Genomic DNA, 6078 nt, shown 5'->3' with positions numbered 1-6078 from the left:
CCAAATTATTCCTCCTCCAAAACTCACTGCCCCCTAAGCATTTCACCTAACCTTTTAAATTGCTGTTGTCAATTTGGTCATATATAGATAATTCTTTAAAAGAGCACAATGCTCCAGGCAGACATTCTGTACTAAATAAAGTTCTGAACTATAGTTTGACTTGAAATAGACTTCAGAGGGGTAGTTTTGGTTTAAGGTTTAAGATGAGCTCAGGACAGTTTCAGGGGTTCACCTAGCCTCAATGGCTCCAGAAAATCTAGATTCCATGATAATCTCAAACTGTGTTCTGCATTTTCCCCCTTTTGATTGGAATTCTGCTATAGAATCTTTGATAAACATGTTCAGAGTGGTAGCCAAGCACCATCCAATTCTGGTCTCAGCAAAGGAGGGGAGGTAGTTGTTCATAGAGGCAATTAGACACATTCCATTTCCTCCTCCAATCATGCCACATTGAAGATGCCCTGCCTGGCCTAATTGTATATTGTGAGATTAGAACACTTAACAGCCACTTTAACAGTATGCATGAAAGATCTTGAGCAAATTTAGAAATATCGAAAGCCAGTGAAAAGTGGACTCCTCCAGCACTTGTCCTCTGCATGCTGTCCAAGACCTCCTGGGCCCACCTGGCCTTGCAGGCTCTGCCCCTGCTCACTGTTGGTGCTGAAGGCATAAATCCTTCTTTCACTTGCTCTGACCTCAGGACGTTTGCCCATGCTCATCTCTGCCTGAAATACTACCTCTCTTCTTAACTCTATCCATCATGCAGATTTTCTCCAGGAAGTCTTCCCCAGTGCCTCCCCCCACCAAAGGTCAGGTCTCCCTGCTGCGTGGCCTTGGAACCCGGGTATGATTCCTTTACAATTCTGATCACAGTAATCGTATATTTGTGTGATTATTTGTTCACAGTCTGTCTTTTGCTTTAGATTATGAAATTCACAACAGCAGGGGCTTTGTCTATTTTGTTCACTCGCTGGTATCCCCCTTTAAGAGCACAAGAGCCAGCTATACCAGTCGCCATAAAATAGATTCTGACTTAGGGTGACCCCACGTGTGTCAGAGCATCACTGTGCTCCATAGAGCTTTCAATGGCTGACTTTTCAGAGGTGAATCACCGGGACTTTCTTCCAAGGCACCTCTGAGTGTACTCAAGCCTCTGACCTTTCAGTTAGCAGCCGAGCATGTTAACCATTTGCACCACCTGGGACTTCCCAGTATACAGTACATACCCAAAACCCAGTGCCGTCGAGTCGATTCCGACTCACAGCGACCCTATAGGACAGAGTAGAACTGCCCCATAGAATTTCCAAGGAGCGCACTTAACCACTATGCCACCAGGGTTACATAGTTGGTAGATATTTGTTGAATGAATGTCTTAAGTGTAAAGGCAAATTTTATCCACTTAGAAGAAAACTCCTTTCTCTATAAGTAAGGAATATATTTGACAGCAAATAATTGAAAGCCTAATGAACCGTGGAACAGGGGCTTAAAAAGTAGGTTTTGTTTCCGATATGAAAATTTTCAAATGTACAAAATACTTAAAATTTTTTTCTAGTGAACACTCATACACCCACCACCTCAACTGCACCAGTGACATTTTACTCTGTACTTGCTTTATCGTTTGTCTAGCCCTCTGCTACATCCCCATCTATCCATAAAATGCGTATCTTTCAAAGCAAGTTGCAGGCATCAGCACATTTCACCTAAGTGCTTCAGCGTACGTATCATTACCTAAAGTTCAATATTTGCTTACGATTCTTGACGTAATATTTAAATTAACTAAAATGCCCAGATCTTAAATAAACCATTCAGTTTTGATAAATGCAAACATTTGCGTAACACAAACCTCCAGAAGGACACTTACCCACACCCAGAAGGCTCCTTCAGATGGCTCTCAGTTAATCTCCACCTCTACCTCTGGAGGCAGCCGTGCTCTGATTTTTTCCGCAGAAGAGTTTTGCCGCTTCTAGAAAAAAAGAGCTACATGTAAATGGAATCACACAGAACATTCTCATCTGCATAAGGCTTCTTTCACTCAAGATCCATGTTGTTGTGTACATCAATAATTTGCTCCTTTTTAATGCTGATTAGTATTCCATGGTAAACAACCACGATTTGTTTATTTACTTGTTTGACATTTTTTCCCCAAGTTTGGGGCTATTACGAATAAAACTGCTATGAATATTCTTGCACAAGTCTTTTCGTGGACGAGCTTTCAGTTTCTCTCGGGTAAATAACGTAGCATTGGAAATGCTGAGTCATGGACTATGCGTGGGTTTGGTTTCACCAGGACTTCTTCCAGAGCGATGGTGCCATTTTACCCCCACTCCCACCACCACCAGTGTAAGTGTTCCAGTTGCCTTACAGTCTTTATCAGTCTTTTCTGTTGGGTGTGGACCAGTGTTCCCCCTCTCAAAGGAGCCCTAGTGGCGCGTGGTTAAGCGCTCAGCTGCTAACTGAAAGGTCGGACGTTCGAACCCACCAGCCAATCTGCAGGAGAAAGATGTGGCAGCCTGCTTCGGTAAAGATTACAGCCTTGGAAACCCTATGGGGCAGTTCTGTTCTGTCCTGTAGAGTCGCTATGGCTCAAGTTGAATGGACTCGAAGGCAATTTTTTTTTTTTTTTTTTACCGTAAGAGATCTATAGAGAGGCAGGTCAGGACTTGGGTAGCTAACTACTCAACAATTCATTTGGGAACCCAGGCTTGCACTAATTTTCTCTTCATCCATTTAATAAACTGACCATTATTCCCATACATGACACTTGTGGTAGGCAGCCTCTAAGATGGCCCTCAGTGATCCCTGCCTCTTGGTATTCTCACCCTGTGTAATCCCCTCCTGCTGGATGTGAGCTAGACTTAAACTGACTAGCTTCTAATAACCAGAACACAGCAGAAGCAATGGGTGGCCATTTCTGATCTTAGGTTATAAAAGGACCGTGGCTTGCTTGGGTGTTGACTCTTCCTGCCTCTTGGATCGCTTGCCATAGGGGAAGCCAGCTGCCATGTTGGGAGGCAGTCCAGTGAAGAGGCCCACCTGGTGGCCTGCTAACAGCCATGTGAGTAAGCTTAGAAGTGGATCTCTCCCTAGGCAAACTTCAGACGAAACTGCAAACCCGGAGGCACTAAGCAAAGCCACGCCTGGATTCCTGAGCCACAGAAACAGTGAGATAACGTTGGTTTTTTAACCTGCTGGATTTTGGGGTGATTTGTTATGTAACAGTAGATAACAGAATTCCTCATCCCAGTAGGACAAGATGTCTGCTGTATCTTCAGGGCCTGTGTTCCTGTTCTAGACTGTAGGGAAAAGCGTGAAAGGCAAAAGACAAGGAGTTTTTTTAGATGAGTCTGTCCATTTTTATCAGGAAATCAAAAGCCTTGCTAGAAATCCCACCCAGCAGCTTTATATCTTTTTGGCCAGAGGTAATGCATTTGACCATTCCTGACTGGAAGGTGGGGGCCCTGGTGGTGCACTGGTTAAGAGCTCTGCTGCCAACCAAAAGGTCAGCAGTTAAAATCCACCAGCCACTCCTTGGAAACCCTATAGGGCCACTATGATTTGGATCAGCTGGGTGGCAATGGGTTTGGTTCAGTGGAAGGTGGTTAGAGGGGGATGTGGATGGAGTTTGCATCAGTCAGCTCTCAGTGTCTGCCACATCAGCCATTCAACAAACACCATGTAGGTAGTTAAAGGCCTCTTCCTTAACACCCACCCCACCCAAGTGGGGTTTCTTATTTTAAGAAAAAGTACCCATTTAAGTGAAATTGCTAAAAAAAATTGTCCTTAGCTTGACCCCAGGCTCCAGGGCCCAGATTCTTGATTCATGCTCTACTCAATTCTCCTCACGGGAAAGTTGAGGTATTACATTCCTTGGCTACCCCTATTCCTTTAGTCCCTTCCGACAGAAACTTGAGAGTCATCCTGGAAACGTCCTTGACTCCCTCACAGCAAAATAGCCCCTCGAGTCATGCTAATATTATGGCGTCTTTATTTTCAGCCCTGCCCCTTCCCTTTCCCCTATTCCCCTTTTTCACTCCCCACCTCAGGTCCGATATCCGAGGCATTTTGCTGGACAAGTAATTTTCATCTTCAAATCAGATCCTGTTACTCGTCAAATTAAAACCCTCATTGCTCTCAGGATGAGGCCCAAACTCCTTCCTAAATTACCTGAGGTCCTGCAGAGCTGGGTATGGCCACTCCTCCAGCCTTAACTCTGTCCTGTACTTGGTGTGCCCGCAATGCTGAACTACTGACCTCCCTCTCTTTGCTCACACCGTCCCATCTGCTTGCTAGGTATTCCCCTTTGGTTGGGTAACTCCACCTCATCCGTCAGCTTAGGAGACACCTTCTAGAAAGTCTTTTAGAACCTGCAATGCCTTTCATGCCAGGTTGGGTAGCTCCTTGGTAAACCCGCTGCGATCAAGTTGATTCTGACTCATAGCGACCCTATAAGACAGAGTAGAACTGCCTCATAGAGTTTCCAAGGAGTGCCTGGTGGATTTGAACTAATGACCTTTTGGTTAGTAGCCGTAGCTCTTAACCACTACACCACCAGGGTTTCCGGCTCCTTGGTAAAACAAATTATGTATAAATCCTCCCCCGCCCTTTTTCGTCTCAGTTTGACATACTGTGGTGGCTGGCGTGTTGCTGTGATGCTGGAAGCTATGCCACCGGTACTTCAAATACTAGCAGGGTCACCCACGGTGGAAATAATACAACAGGATATGGAATGAAAAGTTAAGCCTCTCTCCCAGTCCTGATCCCAGTTCCTGTTCGAGTTTCTCGTGTTTTTCCTGAGATAGTCAATACATACACAATCATAAACATCTCTCCATACTATTTTTACACAAATGGTAACATTCCAGACAAGGCGTTCTGTGTATTTTTTACTTACCACTGTATCTTGGAGATCTTTATATCACTTCATATAGATCTTATTCCCTCGAAGAGCTGCAGTGATACTCTGTTGTATGCATATACCTTAATTTCTGAAGCAATTTCTCATCCGGGCTATTTGTAAAAATTTGCTCTGGCAAATAATGCTGCAATGTGCAAATCGTTGCACAAATGGATTGAGCAGACGTGGGAAGCTTAGCTTTTTAAGCTCTTAGAGGTGGGAATTGCTGGATTTTAGGTATATTTTAAATTTTGACTGGCACTGTGTTTTTTTTTTTTTTTTTTTAATTTTGACATATATTGCCCTTTGCTATGAGTGGGAATGGACTCGACAGCAACTTTTTTTCTTTTTTTAAGATAGTCAATAGATTTAGTCTTCCCAGCAACAACGTAAAGGCAGTTCCCATGTTATCAGACTGGGTGTTCTCTGAGGGCATGTACCTCATTGTTCTAAGTTGCTGTTAATAGATTCTGGCTCCCGGTGACCCAATGTGTGCAGAGTAGAACTGCTCCATGGGGTTTTCACGGCTGTGACCCTTCAGAAGTAGTTTCTTGGGCCTGTCATCTGAGGCGCCAACCTTTAGAGCACTTAGCCATGTGCGCCATCCAGGGACTCCTCACAGCATTCACATTTGTCAGACAGAAATGCTCCTTAGTAAATATTTCAGTGAATTGATGAAATTTTTATTTATCTCGCAGCGCCGACTGCAGGACTTGGCATACAGCAGCCCCAGCAAATGTCTATATAACCTTCTGCGATCAGACTCGCCAGCACTTACTGAGATTTCCGGAACACCTGTGCTTAGCGCTTCCCTTGGCCCCGCCCCCTCACGCTCACTGTCTCCGCCTCTCTGAGGGGGCGTGTCCAGCACCGCAGACGCCCCGCCCTTTCTGTGTATTCGTTGGTCGAGCACGACGTCCGTTACATCAGAGTCCCGCCCAAGCCACGCCCCCACGCTGGCCTCCGCAGCCTGGCCATTGTCACGCCGCCGGTGAAGGCGGGCTCCTCTGTCGAGACTCAGGGCGAGCCCGAGGGAGCGCGAGCTGTGCGGCGCGAGCCGGCGGGGGCGCGCGCAAGCCGCGGTCCCGAGGAGCCGGCGCCAGACGCCCGGGCCCGTCGCCGGCGCCCCCGGCGCCCCGCCCATCGGCACGCAGGCTCCGTGCGAGCTCACGCACGCGCGCTCC

Source organism: Loxodonta africana, chromosome 21 (genome assembly GCF_030014295.1).
Source record: "Loxodonta africana isolate mLoxAfr1 chromosome 21, mLoxAfr1.hap2, whole genome shotgun sequence".
NCBI classification, from domain to species: domain Eukaryota; kingdom Metazoa; phylum Chordata; class Mammalia; order Proboscidea; family Elephantidae; genus Loxodonta; species Loxodonta africana.
This window is presented reverse-complemented; position numbering follows the sequence as displayed.